The sequence below is a fragment of the Plectropomus leopardus genome, chromosome 16, assembly GCF_026936395.1.
Source record: "Plectropomus leopardus strain MGB_pleo_1.0 chromosome 16, ASM2693639v1, whole genome shotgun sequence".
Taxonomy (NCBI): Eukaryota; Metazoa; Chordata; class Actinopteri; order Perciformes; family Serranidae; genus Plectropomus; species Plectropomus leopardus.
Window position 1 is genome coordinate 3,245,710 of NC_142191.1, and position 17,029 is coordinate 3,262,738.

Below are 17,029 nucleotides of genomic sequence, written 5' to 3' on the forward strand. Positions count from 1 at the left end.
TATGGAAAAAAGTCTTATCACTACAATATTTTTCATATAAGTCGATATCAATATATATAACAATATACATCAAATGAGACACCAGCGGAGAATGAGAGCAGAGCGGACATTCGAAGACATCGGCGGTGACACCGTCGGAAAATGAGACCGAAGTGGACATGGCTGGAATGGGTTCTATCAACTACATCTCATATTTCAATTAAGGAAAAGTTATTGCGATTGATATCGTTATCATTTTATTGCCAATTTTGTTTAAACAGTGTATTTTATACTTATTGTAGAAGGAAATTCCAAGATTAAACCAAAAAAAAAACAAAAAAACAGTCTCGCCAAAAATGTATGCCATATATGCAGGAACACAGCCAAAATCAATTTAAAAAATAATCAAAAAATGAAGAATGAAAAGCGCATAAAACGCGCCTAACAGTCCCTGAGGGCTCATTTCAACTAACACAATGTGAAAATCTTAGAAATAGAATGTAAACTATGTTTAGGTGGACGATCCAAATAAACTGTTACTATCTCCCAATTTTTACTATCTTATAAATTCGACTTTACTGACTTGTATAACTTTTCAGGCTTTTGTTTTTTTGTGTTTTGGACATACTGTTGGAGCTGAGCTGGAAATTACAACATTAAACAAAACTATACAAAACTGCCAAAATGTATACCATATGCATGAACTCAACAAAAAATTGTCAAACGATGACGAATGACAAGCACGTAAAATGTGCCAAACAGTCCCAAAGAGTTAACTGCTCATATATGTTGTGGAAATTTCACTGAGCGTGCATTTATTTTTCAGCAGAGTCCTGACCCGTACACACACTACTGTTATTCACATCCACATCTGAGAGCTGCCCACTACAATCACCAATCTTCTACCATTAGCTGCTGCGCAGTTTCACTGGAGCAATTTACGGTTTCTTCCCAGGACAACTCTGCAGCAGCTGCTGAGGGAGCAGTGAGCACTTCTCATTTATTCTCTCAACCCAAACTGGCAACCTTTCAGTCACAGGCCCATTCCCTAACCTCTAGGCTTCCCAGGTCCGACTTAATCTTTTTCAAAATACTGCACTTTACACACTTCTACAGCTGCAGCTCGGAGCAGCCGCAGTGCAGCCACAACCTATTGTGACCGCCAAGCCGCTCTCCACTGAACCACTAAGGGGTTAATTGCCTTTTTCAAGGACATCTTGAGAGAAGCTGCTCTTTTCAGCTGCAGCTGCTCTGGCTATGCCTTTGACATAATTACTGATAATAACTTGGCATAATTACCAAGCAGATAGGGATAAAAAATGTGTTGTGACAACTGACGGAGAGAAAGAAAGAGAGATGCACAAATTAGCTAAACATCATATTTTTCTGTCATTTCGCCAATCCTAATATGTCCATTTTAATTCTAAAGACTATGATGAGGTCTGTCTGCTGTCACCCTTCTATTATCTCACTTTTCTTCTCTAAGGAGAACATAAAAAGAAGGAATAATAACAGTCTAAATAACTGCAGTGGGTTGATGTGATGGGTTCATGTACAGTATGTTCTTAGAAAAGTCTGCCTACACAGAAACCTCAGAGATGCAGACGGCGAGGCACAATCTTTCTTTTTGTCTCTCCATCTCTCTGTCTGCACATACTGTTCTTGCATTTATATATACATACACACACACACACACACACACACACAAAAAAAAACACACACGCACACACTGATATCCAATGATGAGTAATGGGCCATTCAGCACATTGATATGAAGCTGCAACATGGTCGAAAATGACAAAGACTCCCATCGTAATGCTCCATCATTCATATCCATGTCTCATTTGGGCTGCAGAAACCCCATTATGTCCGGCCGATTCCTTTCATTTACACTGGAAGATCTACGACAGATTCTGTAGATCATTATGCAGAGGGAATAAGAAGAGTATATGTGGAGATATGGTGCTACTAACCAGACACTGACATTACAATGACCTTAACTAATAAACCAGAGAGAGGAGCCGGATTAGATCTTCAGCATGGTAATGCTGCAGCCGAGACACCAAAGAAAGCAGTTTCTCTTCATAACAAGAACATTTTTTCTTATATTAAGAGCTTTTCTCAATATAACAAGATGCTTTCATGATATAATGATACTTTTTGGGGGGTTTAAACAAAAAATATTTTGCTTTAGGACAGCATGTTGGCTTTTTATAACACCAATGCTATTATTTCAAGGATCTTTTATTATTTGTTGACAAACCCAATTACCAGATTAAATGTCGACATTGTATTTTTTTGCACTGTATTTTTTGTATGTTACATGTGTACGTTTACTAATGTTAAACTTCATTAAACATATGGCTTTCATTTTTAGAATTTTATGTTGAGACAACACTGTGGTTAAGAGGTGGTTAGGGTTAGGAAAAGATCATGTTTTGGATTATAATACCCAGTGTGGTCACCAAAAACAAGATTGGCAATCTCAAGATGCCTCAGACACAGCTGGAAATTTCCACTCGTCACATAAAAAAATACCCAGTTTGGTTATCACAAACTTTGCTGCTGTTTGGCTGCTTGTCACACCATCCACCATCCCTTCTTCCTGATGAGAAACTCAGCTCATATACATGTAATCTGAACTAGGTTAATTTAATAAAAGAATGTTGATCTTAAATGTAACACACAAATGTACAAATGTAACATATTCTTGGTTTTCAGAAACACACAATGCCAACGTTTTATTCTGGCAACTGAGCCGTGTTAATATATGCTTGGCCTGAGATTCTGCTATTATTGAGCGCAGTAGATGGAGTCAAAATAATCAGGTGCAGAGTCTCTGTGTAGGGTATAGAATTCACTCTGCTCCGCTTATTATGAATTTGAAAAAGCGCGTGTGTTTGTTCTCAGTTAACATTAATGAGAAAATGTTGAACAGTCATCATATGTTACATTCTAATGTGCATCCCACCAAGGTCCCATAAAACCATTCACTGCTCAGTAAAACTCATTAAGAAATAATAAAGGACAAAAAAATGTCAATAGTAACAAATTAGACAGCACCTCCCCACCACACACACACACACACACACACACACACACGCACACGCGCGCGCACACACACACACACACACACACACACACACACACACACACACACACACACACACACACACACACAAACTAACTCCATAGACGGCAAGGTCTTCCCTTTGTGTTCGGTTCTTTTTTTCTTTTTCCATTAAAAGAAGTTTCTTGTTATAATGAGATAAGTTAGCCTGTTGCTATAACAAGAAAAAGTTGCTTGTTGGAACTAAATAAGTTAGTATATCATAATAATGAGAAAAATCTGTTATCAAACCACAAATGTTTCTCATTATAACGATGAACCGAACAGATTCTGTGCTGTCACAGCGGCAGCAGAAATGAAAACCAAAGCAATGCAACATATGCCTTACCTCATTCAGGCGTCAGTCACTCCAGTCTGGCAACAAACTGCCTGAAAAGAAAAAGAAAGAAAGGAAGACATTAGCCAAAAATGTCTCTTAATTTATTTGTTTACTGTTTGTCATTGAGCCATTGTAATGTAAAAGTCAGTGTTATCAATCACTAAGGAGATGTACTCTCATTAAGAAACCCAAAATTAAATATAATAAAATTTTAAAAAACACATTTATTTGACTTGTCATGGCAGAATAGGAAGAGGCGTACCTCATAATGTGATTCAGCTGAAATATCCGCTGAAGTGTCTCATGTAGGGAGCTGTCACAGACCGAGCCAGGACGCTGCCGCTGACACACCTGAAAGGAAAGCAGCAATTAAGGTAATTAATTACAGTTATGCTTTTGAAGCTGTGGCATGTCAGAATGTCAGCTGTAAAGAGAAAAGCCTGAATGTGTTAGCTGGATTGTCATTTGTGGAGCTGCTTGCGAATTTGCTTTTTTTTCCCCACAAGTGGGATGAGAAGAACAGCACAACTCTCATGTCTCTGCGGCAAATATACGACAATGTCACTACAGACGTACTTCCATTACAGATTTACACAAAACTTAAGCGATATTTTCAAAATGTTGATAAAAAACAATTGTGAGATGACTGAATTTCCACTGAGTGATGTTATGCGACTTCTGGGAGCTGATAGTCCACGATTTCAGGGGAATTGTGGATTCAAAACTTCTGGATGATCTGCTCAGCTTTTGAAGAGTTATATGATACAAAACAGCTCTTGTAGCTCCTGCTGCATCATGAGGGAGCCAGTTTCTACTGACAAGCATAGCCATAGTATGTGTGACATAGGAAATTGCAGTTTTGCAAAAATATGGCTTTTTTTCAATCACCTGAAATACCACCTCATGTGAGCATAAAAACTTTTTTGCGATAAATGGGAGTTTTTTCAAAATTGACGTGTTTCCATTAGACATATTTTATATTCGCAATTTCAATTTGAGGGTTTATGGAAACCAGCCTTCTGTTTATAATGACTGCTGCTGCAACAACTTTAAGTTTACAGCAGCACTGTAGGTTAAGGTCATTACAGCCACCGTTCACATTCTAACTCTGTCATTATTTCCAACTGAAGGCGAGGTAGGCCAGTTTTGCTTGTGCCTAATTTACTTTTCTCCAGATGTTACCTCTGTTTAAGAGTTTTCCACTTGGATTGCAATTTTTGCTTTGGCTTCTGGAAGCCCCTCTCTCTCCTGTGTGCTTGGAGGTCTTGATAAATAGTGGCATTTTGTTGCTGCTTTGAATCAAAAATTGCTGCAATATCTTTGTCTCATGCAAGACTTCAGAAGATCTCGGTCTCTTCCTCTGTCCACACATCCCACACCATGTTTTATTAGAATGCCATGCGTCTCTGCGTCTTGTTGTATATCATGTGACCTATAAAAGCGAAAAAAAGTGTTTCCATTATAATTCTTTTAAAGATGGCTTTTTTTTTCGAATCCCCTGACATGCCATCTCATGTAAGCTTAAACACTTTTTTTGTGATAAATTGGAGGGTTTTTTAAATTGACGTTTCCATTCGGTCTAATTTATAATCACAATTTCAATTTGCGCAATCCAAGGGTTAATGGAAACCCGCCTGATATAATGACGCTGGGGATACCCTTTAGCATCTGTATGAGACCAACGCCAATAATAATCCATCTGCGTCAATATTAGACACTCAGAGCAATTGATACAGATTTATAACCATGAAAGTCAGGGATGTTCCTGATTTCTAAAGCCTCCGGCAGGTTAGATTTCTGCAGTCTTATAAGATTAGCGCAAGCTACACTGTTTAACATGGATCTGAATAAACTTGGGTACGATATCAAGTTTGATGTATGCAGACTATGCAATGACATCACATTAACTCAAAATCAGCCCTGTCATTTCACTTTTGAGAAGAAAACAAGTGTATTTCTCAAACTGCGAACAACTCCTTAAATCCTTTATAAAAGCCAGAAAGCAAGAAACTGAGGTGAACATGCACTGTGTACTGTACACACACACACACACACACACACACACACACACACACACACACACACACACACACACACACACACACACACACACACACAAAAGTTGTAGCTTTGATCCTGAGAATGACAACTTCAGCAAACAGAAAAGCTGACATTTTTGTTTCTGTGTTTCTTATGAATGACCTCTGGTGCTCAACACAGTCTAAAAACTTGCCTCTCTCAGATTTTTCTTTGTTTCCGCTAACTTTTATTCTGCCAGTGAAAAATAAACTCGAGCTGAACGGTGGTCTGGGAAGGGGAGGGGGGGAGGGGGATTTGCTAAAAGATGCTATTGATCTCTTTATTCCTGAAATAATTTGTATGGCTTGGCAACTGCAGCATCATCCCTTATCAACGTCTGCCAAAAGCCAGGCAGCGGCCTCCCGGGTGTAAAAGCTCTGAGAAATAATGCTTCTCATCACGAGCAAGAATGGCAGAAGAGGAGAAATGAAAAGGAAGACTGGGGAGAGGTGGGGCAGAGGGAAAGGAGGAGGCATGAGAGTCGGATGATAGAGGCGAGAGGAGGCTAAGAAAGCACAGAGACTGAGTCAAACTTTTCAGATCCAAAAAGGATCACATGGGGGTGAGGGTGATGATGCACACCGCTGGGGAGGATGTATCCAGTCCTGAGCAAGTAAATGTGAACAGCTATGATCAAAGCACACACATTGTTTACCTGAACCTGAGCAATCGACTCCTATCATACAAGCTCCTAACCCTCCTCCTATTCCCTTCTATTTGGGAATACCGTTTGTTTGACCCTAAAGATACCCTTGAAAAATTACAAGTTCTGATACATTTTTTTCCTGTAATGAATTTTTTGTCTTTTTCTGTGGAATGAAAGCACATTTCACGATGCGGGAATATTTTCTGCATTTGTAGCTCCTTTTAAACTGCCTGCTCAAGGCATGAATTACGGTCCTTTCTGGATCTGCATACAGGAATTGGGGGACATGGCTATCCACATAACACGTTTTTTAAAAACTTGACACTGGCTCCCTGTTAGTTTTCGCATTGATTTTAATATTATTTTATTAGTTATAATGCACAGCATGGCCTTGCACCAGACTTCATCTCAGCAATGCTTTTCATTTATGAAACACGAAGGCCCCTCAGATTCTCCGACTCTTCTTTTTGAGCTGTTTAGTACAACTAAAACATTTGGTGATTCTGCTTTTAGCCATAACGCTCCAAAACGCTCAAACAGCCTGCTGGTGGATTTGAGAGGAGCTGGAAGTATTGATACTTTTAAACTAAAAAGCTATCTTTTCGGTCTGGCTTTTATTTAGTGTCTTTCTATTACAATTTTATGGTTTAGTCTTATTTTATTTATTAAGATCCATTTTTTGCTTGTTTCCTATGTTGTTCTTGTTTTTTCAATCAAACTGTTAAGCACTTTGACTTGCATTCTGCCACTTCAGCGGTGCTTTCAGCTTAAGATCCCGACCCCAAAAGCCAACTTTGATGTCAGCTTGATACACCATCATACTCTTTCACTGATGACAGAACTTTATTTGTCTGGGAATTATTGAATCAAAACGTACGTTTTGTTTAATTAGAAATGTTTAGGCAAGATCTGCATATGCAGACAGTTTATAGCGGATGCGCATTATACATCTGCGGCAGGTGTTTTCTGGCCGTGCAGTAGCGTATAATAACAGCGCTAACAGTTCTGTCCAGCCACGTTCTCAGCCGTGTACCATGCGGACGTGAAAGGTGGCTTTTGGGATCTTGCGCCGAAAACACAGACAGAGCGGCAGTATTTCATGACTTCATAATGCAAACAGGCTGATCGGTCCTACTTCCATACGAAATGGGAATGCCGTCTTGTATAACCCTTAAAATACCCTTCAATGATTTCAAGTGCTAATACATTGTGTTCTCCTGTAATGCATTTTTAATGTCTTCCTCTGAACAGAACTGTTACTTTGTCTAAACATGCGATTTGCTTTTAACAATAGTACTGGTTGCTTTTCATTTATATGTCTGTATGAGCTTGTCCATAAAATAAAAAAAACCCTACAGTTAAGGTATATCATTTTATTGTGAAGGGATCTTATGTTTTTATATTGATTATAAAGCTGGTCAGTATTTCTAAGACACTCATCCTCTTTACACTGTCTGTATTTGCAGATGTTGCCTAAACATTTCCAACAATTTAAACAAAACGTACATTTTGATTCAATAATCCCCAGATAAATGAAGTTCTGTCATCAGTGAAAGTGTTGAGAGCGTGTGAATGTAAAACAGTGTTAATTAAAACCGCTCCCCAAAGCTCGGTTACTGCGTTAGATTAAATTCTGTTTGTGTCTTTTTTGTTTAATGTATGCTAACGCAAATCATGTTTATCATTATTTGAAAAAGGATCTGTGAACAGAACATAATGCCCTTCCTCTGAAAAACATGAGAGAGCAGAGAAGATGGAGCATTTGGAGACAGATGAAATAATACACGGCCCCTCTGTGCAGTACATCACAGAGCGCCGGGCCGGCTTCAACATCCCTGTCTCACCAAATGCTAACATCCCCATATCAGCATTCCTGAGGTGAAAAGTTGTGTATAAATCAGCTTATCTTTGAAGTCTATTCTCCTGATTCACTGTGGTTTAACTGCGCCTGTCTCTCATCAGGTAGAAGCCGCTGGTGGAAGACAATGGGGGCTTCCTTTCACTGCAGATGTTGACGGTGCACTGTCTTTGTGTAAAGTGCAAAGTGTGCTAGAGTTTAGACTAGTTCAGATCTGCACATCGGCATACAGAATGAAATAAGTACAACTAATCAATGTTGACTATTCATGCAAGATAATAGTATTTATTCAGCCAGAAATCAGACAATGGCAAAAACTGTGACCTGGAATTCTAGACTTTCTGGCAATTTAATACAAAATATAAACCAACTTATGACTGACGTATGTATTGTCATTAGATTATTAACCCTTGGGGCCCGCTTTAATAGTACACTCACTCGCATCACTCTGGACACAAAATGCGCTTTTCAAAATCAAGCTTTAAAATATATTATACATTAATATTATTTTCTACTTTCATTGATTGATATTTTTGCCAGAACACAGTACAGTGAAGGACGAAAAAGAATAACAAAGAAGGAAAAGAAAGGAACTCAGTGTAGCAGTTTGTCGTGAAATGCTTTGCACACTAAAACTTTTAAAAAATGAAATCAATTGTAACCCAGACAGAAGTCAAAAGTATTGAGCTTGTGAATTTTTTAAAAAACAGCAAATATTTTAAGCTTTTGTCACAGCTTTTCATTGTGACATGGAAGGACACTTGTGTCATTGTTTGCCAGTAAACCCATCAGTCAGGACAGCCACTGTAAGTGAAAAGTGTGAGAAAACAAGTCATGTATTACTGGATGTTGTCAGTGTGTCACCAGTGTGCTGTAGTTTATAGCTCATCACGACGGCCCCGCCTAAACACACTGACCTTTGTGTGTTCCTGTTAAATTGACTTTCGTTAAAGGGCAGTGCTCCTCGGCTAAATGTCACCACTGGATTGTCCCTCTTGTCTGCTTCTTGTTGAGCATGAGCAGTCCTTCCATCTGCTAACTCTTCCATGCAGTTAGTCAAAACATCCCTCTAGAAAAATGCACGTGGAAATCAGAGTTCCCACAGTCGCACAGCACACTTGCAAGATATAAAAAGCCAAAATTCATTTGCTGCCACACATAATGTCATGAATACAGAGTGAGCATGTGCACATCTGTGTAGGAATATCTGCATGTCAACTTTGGTTTCTCGCTGCCTGTACCTTCAACAAGACAAACCAGGGTCGACGTTATTATTGGAACAATAATTTAAATTTTACGAAGTCTGCCACACCGCTGTGCACGGGTAGTGATTTGATTCATGATAAATCTTTAAAACCTTTCCCCAGGTGGTGCAGTGTGAGACAGACTGATGCAAATAGAGTGGGACATTGATTGAAAAGGTAGTAGTCTGGAAAGAGAGTAAAGGACACTAAAAGAAAAAGAGAATTTAAAACAATGGATTAACTGATTGAACAATACTTTAAAAGGTGCGCATTTAAACCAGCTGTAAAAATAAGTTTTAAGAGTCTGCTTTATCAGTGCTGTGCAGTTATCAGAGAATATTGAATATGAAGTCTGGGACTGAAAACTTCATCAATACAATGTACAGCATAAGTTCATACTGCTCAATTATACAATTCAGCAGAAAAACAACTCTGCCACACTAATTGACAATATACAGTATTGACTAATGTTATTGATAAGAGAGTTGTTAGGAGGACTACTCATAAGTCATGTAAGTGATCATTTAATAGTTTTTCTAACTCTTCAAAGCTGTATTCTCTCTTTGAAACCTGGATTGGCATCACGTTCAGACGTATTTTATGCGTATCTAAACTGTTGAACTCAAGAGCAAATTGGTCTGATTTCTTTTACAAACACGGCAACTTGGCAAGAAAAGTTGTGCAAAATTGCAAGACATTGCAAAATAGATTACGAAAATTATTTTTTGAAAAGCTAGGGAAAATATAATTAAAGAGCCCTATATTTATAGTTATCATTACATATTTGAAATTATTTCATATAGTTCATAAGCACCTTTTTCCTAGTAATTTCTCTTTTTTGACTCCCCTTTATGTATTGCTAAATGCGAGAGTTTTAATTTTAATAAAATACTAATTTTGTCGGTTTATGATTAAAGTTCTGGGAGTAATAATAAGCAATACATTTTGCTTGAAACCACATATAAATTATATTACAGCAAAAATTACAGAGTCAGCAATATGCAATATTGTATAAAATTAAGGACTTTTTGTAACCCAACTTTCATTATATTGCTCATATTGCTCTTGGATCATTCCATACATACCTCACTATGTCAAACATGAACCAACAAATTCAGTGTTTATTAAAATAGAAAATTAAAAACATTTAGCAATTTAGTCAACTTCACCATTGCTAAAATAATTTATAAAGTAAAACAAAAATTATTTTTGAAAGCATCCAAAATGAGATAAAATAAGTATGATTTTAAAATGATGATATGCACATTGAAAAAACAAATGTGAGGATCAATGTACCAATGTAAAAAATTAAAAATAAACTTATTTCAGTTAAAGGTGTGAATCTTAAGTTTGAAAGTTAGTTTAAAATAATTTATTGAACAAATACATAACACCCGATTAGTAGTATGTCTTCATTCAGAATAATGTACATTTTTGTCTGTTTTTTCTTGTTTTTCATTAATGTTTGCACTTAATGTCAGATGTGATGCACTGTACTGAACTGTAAAAAGGGGAGGCATATTAAGCTATAGTGTCTGCATTCATGTTTTAGACTGCAGAAATCTTTATTTTGTAGTATTATGTTGAATTATTCATAGTGGTATTTGTATGAGTGCCTTTCTTTTACTTTATAAATATAAATATATAGTTATTGTCTTGCCTCATTGTTTCCATTATTGATTGCAGACTTTTTGCCTCCTGTTCACAGGAGGCAAAAAGAAACCAGACGCACAGTATGAGCAGTGCTAACGTCATGGAAAAGTCAAAATCAAAGTCAAGTCATGGAATAAATCAAAACCACACACATTGTATGCCACCTACTGTAGGTCCAAACAGCACACTGAAGTTTTCATTAGCTATACTCATTTTCTCATTATTCAACACACTGACACTCACCATCCTTATCCTCAGCATAACCCCAATCATCAATTCAATGCACAGTCAAACAATGGGAGCAGGTGCCGCTGAGCTCGCGCTGCTGCCAGCGTTCGTCTCTGCTTTGGGTACCTGTGTGAAGAACCACCTGAGCCTCCTTTTCTCAAGGACGGCACTGGAAACCATCCATTGAGACATACAACACAATGTGACCTCGTTTTATCCCCCGGTGTGGCTTACTACACTATATAAACAACTGCAGGGCTGAATGAATATCTGCTGGAAGAAATGTCTTCAAAATAAAGGCTTACTTTTGTTTATATTAACAAGGACAACATATTATAGTAAATCCCTGAAGCATGCAAAAGGTACTCATACTAAAAAAAAATCCCTCTTTATTATCACTGTTCTTCCACCTGCTTTGCATGTATTGCAGCTGATCCTCCCTGGTGTTGGTATGTGTTATACACTCCGCAATTACTCCTCCAACACACTAGTTGGTGTGGGGTTTCTATGTGACTTTGTTAAGTTTCTGTGAAGTAAAGTTTGATTTATAATAGCGGCAAGATTACACTAAAGTGCAAAATTCGGCTCCTACATAACTAACAAGGTTTACAGAAAAATATTTTTCTTTGCTAGACATGTTTTCCTCAAAAATACAACATGCAGGGGTGCCTGGTGGCTCAGTGGATAGAGCACCAGCCCATGTACAGAGGCTTTGTCCTCACTGCAGCGGCCAGGGGCTCGAATCCGTCCTCAGCCCTTTGCTGCATGTCTCCCTCCCTCTCTCCCATCTCTCCATTTCATGCCCACACTTTCCTGTCAATTAAAGGCAATAAAAGCCAAAAAAAATCTTTAAAAATACAACATGCAAACACTAGGCGGATTTCCATTAACCCTCAAATTGCATGGATTTATATTGCAAATATGAAATATGCCTTGTGGAAACACGTCAATTTAACAAAAAACTCCCATTTATTGCAAAAAAGTTTTTACGCTCGCATGAGGTGGTATTTCGAGCGATTTGAAAAAACTATTTTGCAAAACTGCAATGGAAACACTTTTTCGGCTTTTATAGGTCACATGATGTTATGGCTATGCACTTGTCGGTAGGAACTGGCTCTCTCGGGCACGATGCAGCAGGAGCTACAAGAGGTGTTACTGCATCACGTAACTCTTCGAAAGTTTAGAATCCACAATTCCTCTGTGAAATCCTGGGCTATCAGCTCCCAGAAATCCCTCATACGGGGCGCTCCCACTTACAAGGGGCTTGTTTTTCCAATATGGGTCCATAACACGCCTACATGGCCCTGGATTGGAAATAATGATGGCTAGTGCGGTGGCTGCAATAGAAATAAACCTGCTAATGTTTTGAACATCCATAGCCATGGTTACTGGGATGTTATCACCATAGAAGTCGCAGAACATCACTCGGCAGAAACACAGTGAATTGGATCATTTTTTTTGTTTTTTTGTTAGACACTTGATAAATAATGTTTTACAAATTGCAATAAATTCATAGATTTAGTATAGTATAGTAATACTATACTATATAACATATAGTATAGTATTTTTAATAAAAGCTTGGGGAAAATATCCAGAGAAAAAAGAAAAAAAACTATACTATAACTATGACTATAATGACCATAATTACATATTTTAAATTAGCTGACAGAAAATTATTTTCATTTTTAAGCACTTTTTGCAGGTCATTTCATTGTTGGGTTTTTTTTTTAAGTTCTTTTTTTGCAATAATTTTTTGAACTTTCTTGTAACAATTTCTTGTTAATTTTTGGGGTGATTTCTTCTTCAGTTGCTCATTGCATTGACAGACATTATGCCACTTTGTGTCAGTCTCAAAGGGTTAAAAAATAATATGGAAGGACATTCTGTTCAGTGAAAAAATGGAAAAGACGCTCCTGTGAGAAATGTCTTTCTTGTTCTTTCTGAAAGGATGCTGAATATGGGCTTAGACATAACATAACGTGGAGCATACAGATATCCCAGCCCAAACTGAAATTCATATTCAATCATACCTCCCCAAAAACCTCTGGGAATTCATTCAGTAAACCCTCCCAGTGATGCCTCAGCGCAGGCAGTGAATCTTAAGAAAGACCTGAGCAGGAAGACAGATGGCTGAGGTGCTGAGACAGCCTACACGCCGAGGCAACGCTGAGATAATTCAGGGGTAAGCCACCCTCGCTGAAACACTGAGAGCGCCGTGTTTCCCTCCGTCGAGAAGTTGAGAAGCGGCTCCTACCATAAAGTGCCTCATCTCATGTCTAACACACACACACACACACACACACACACACACACACACACACACACACACACACACACACACACACACACACACACACACACACACACACACACACACACACACACACACACACTCGCACAGCGCCATTAGCAGAAGCTGGTCTATCAGACAGAGCAAACACTCCCACTTTTAATATTTAATAATGGCAAACATAGTCTCGCTGCGAGTGCCTGTAAATACATACACACAAATGGGTGTGGGGAAAAATGCACTAAGCCAACAACTGGAGGTAATGTGAGCAGCAAGGCATATTTTTCAAAGTGCTGTGAAATGGAAGAAAAACAATTTTATGAAAAATTACTTTGGTGTGCAAGTACAAAAGAAAAAAACTACATGACAACTCATTTTGCTTTAGTTGTTCATGTTTTGCAGCTTTTAACAAATTGGTGCAATATGCTCAAACTGGCGCACGCACGCGCACGCATGTGCGCGTGCACGCACGCACGCGCACACACACACACACACACACACACACACACACACACACAAACACACAAACTATTCACATGACTTTTCCATTATATAATTGATGCTGTATTAGCCCAGGGGCCCAATAGTGCCAGGGCCCCTCCCTCACCTTCACAGGTAAAATGTTACCCAAATTAACACGTACCAACCAGGAAGAGAAACAAAAAGACAGCAGAGATGCAAAATGACTACAAACATGAAACCAATTTACCTCAACGAGACAAAAAAATCACATCAAAGAAAGGAAATTACAACCAAAAAGTTGCAAAATGATCACAGTAGCACAAAATGTCTAGAAAAAAAAAGAAACTGAACTCAAAGACACAAAATAACTACAAAGAAATGCAAAACAACAAAAAACTGACCTCAAATACACAATAACCAATCAAAATAACCTAAAAAAACAACCTCAAAATAATTTTTAAAAAAGGGAGCAAAGCAACAAAAAAGAGACACAGAAACACTTTAAAGTGATACAAAATATTTACAAACAGTGACAAAACAGCCAAAAACAGACATAAATAACCAAAATTTACCTCAGAGACACAAAATAACTACACAAAGAGGAGATACAACCACAAAGAGACACAAAACAACAAAAACACACAAAATTACCTTATAGATACACTAAATATCCTTAAAAAAAAACACAAAATAACTACAAAAAGGGGCGAAACAACCACAAAAAACTCAAAATAAGTATAAAGAAGCAAAAATCCATTAGAGACACAAAATTACTTCACACAGACCCTTATAATAACTCAAAAGAGATATAGAATAACCACAGGGAGACATAAAATTCCCCAATATTGTCAGACACAAAGAAACACCAAAAAGGGCATAAAATAACACAAAATGACACAAAATTACCAAAAAAGACAAAAAAACTACCTTAAAAACCTTGAAAAACAGCCTCAAAATAACACATAATACACATAATAACAACAGACCTCTTTTTACATGTCTCGTGATTTGCCCATGTTTTGTGTGTGTGTGTCAGTGCATTTTCCTGTGTGTGTGCATGAGCACTGAGTGAAAGAGGGCTGGAGCAGAGCCATTAGTATCCAGGTCAGAGGCTATATTGTTCTGTTGTGTCTCATCCATCTCTCCTTGTACAGTGGGTGTATCAGGGGGCTGACCACAAAACTGCTCACCCATACATATCACACACACACACACACACACACACACACACACACACACGTGCGCGCATGCACACACACACGGCCTGCGCTATGTAGTGTGACAGTCAAACTCCAGAGTTACCATCTCTATTCCTCCCTCACCCTCGGCTCGGATGCTGCAGAGCCTCAGCTTCCCCATCCAATCGATAACATGAGAAATTGATAAAAAACGTCTGTGATAAGGATGAATAGCTATGGATCCTCTTTCTGTCCTCCTTACAAGTGAACCGAGAGTGGATATTAAGGCCGTATGGAGTGCTGTAACACTCTGTAACCCTGCCACCACACTGCATTGAAAAGAAAACACCTAAGAAGCCATTTGGTTTGTCAATCTGCGGTAAAGAACATTGAAAAATCGAGCTGTAGGGTTGTCATCATTTTTTTTCTGTGATTCTCTCTTTGTTGGTTCCTTATGTTTTGAAATAAAAACAGAAAGAGAGCACCGCCACTTGTGTATCGGGCAGCCACAAACGCTCAGGTTCTCACAAACATTTCCAGTAAGGGATCAGAATCCGGTTAGAGTGCTCGCTGTGGTTTTTCCCACACACATCTATCCGGCTGTCTGTCTTCCCCATTATGATTGCAGGCATCTCCGCTGCTGCAAACCAATTTGTCCCGTCCTTTATCTCCTCTGCTCCTCCTCTCTCTCTCCTTCTACTCTTGTTCTAATTTCTTTACATCTGTCCATCATTCTGTCAGTTATTGCGCAATATTTGCACATCTCACCTGCTGCTGTACAAAATATTTGCTGTGCCGCGTTGCTAATATTGATTCAAACTCAAAGGAAAACATCTAGAAAATGTTCTACAGTGTTTGTCAGATGGATCTCCAACATAAAGACATTTCGCAATCTATTTGCCAGTTTGACGTTTATTCAAAATTGTTTAGAAATTACTGCAATGGGGAAATGCAGCATAAAGATTGCTGGCAATTATGAATCTAAAGAAAATGGGCCATTATTCCCTCTGCCTTTTGAAACCAGGTACCTAAAGGGGGTTATTATGCTCATTTATAGGTCTACACTTGTATTTTGGGATTCAACATCATCTTTACATGTTTTAACCCTTTGAAATCTGAGCAAATTTGTCTGATTTCTTTGAAGAACAAGAAAAAGGGACTGAGCAGCTTTGTAAGAACCCACCCACCCCCCAAAAAAAAAAATTAACATATAAAGGTAAAATTTTTCCTAAATTTAGCACACAAAAAAGTTAAAAATAAAATAAATAAATAAATAAAAATTAGGGAACTATTTTGGGAAAAAATTAAATAAACAACTAATTAAATATAGAATTATAATAATTAGTTTTCTAGACATTTTTTCCTGTTTTTTGCTTAATTGTCCAGATGTCCAGGGGGGTTTAAATGGGAGACAAATTTTCTGCAGAGGTCTCTTCCTCTCCTAAACAAACACAACTGGTGATTAAAATTGGTGAAAACATTAAATAAAGCAGTCTCGTGTTTAAAAAAAGAAACTGTTGTTTTTCCCATTACTGCTCCCCCTGCAAGGCCTTCGAACTTTGGTAGCTGATGCAAAACGTGAATGTCCCCACCCAGAACCAGTGTTTGGTTTGTCCGTTCTGGGCTACTGTAGAAAAATGGCAATCTCTGTAGACGAGGACCTGCTCCTTATGTAGATATAAACAATTCATATGGCAACCAAAACAAAACAATTCTTATTTTCAGGTGATTATACACTAAAGAAAACATATTATATTCCATTTCTGCCAATATAGTATCTCCCTACATCCTACACACTGGACCTTTAGAGGATGCTTTAATGGTATAAATATTTGACACATTGTGACCTGAAAGGTAATTTTGACAATTACTGCGAAACAGAGTATATTAAGGGTTACAAAGCAAAGTTTTAGGGCACGTCTGCCCACAGTCTATCATAGTTAGATACTGCAGTCACCGCCTG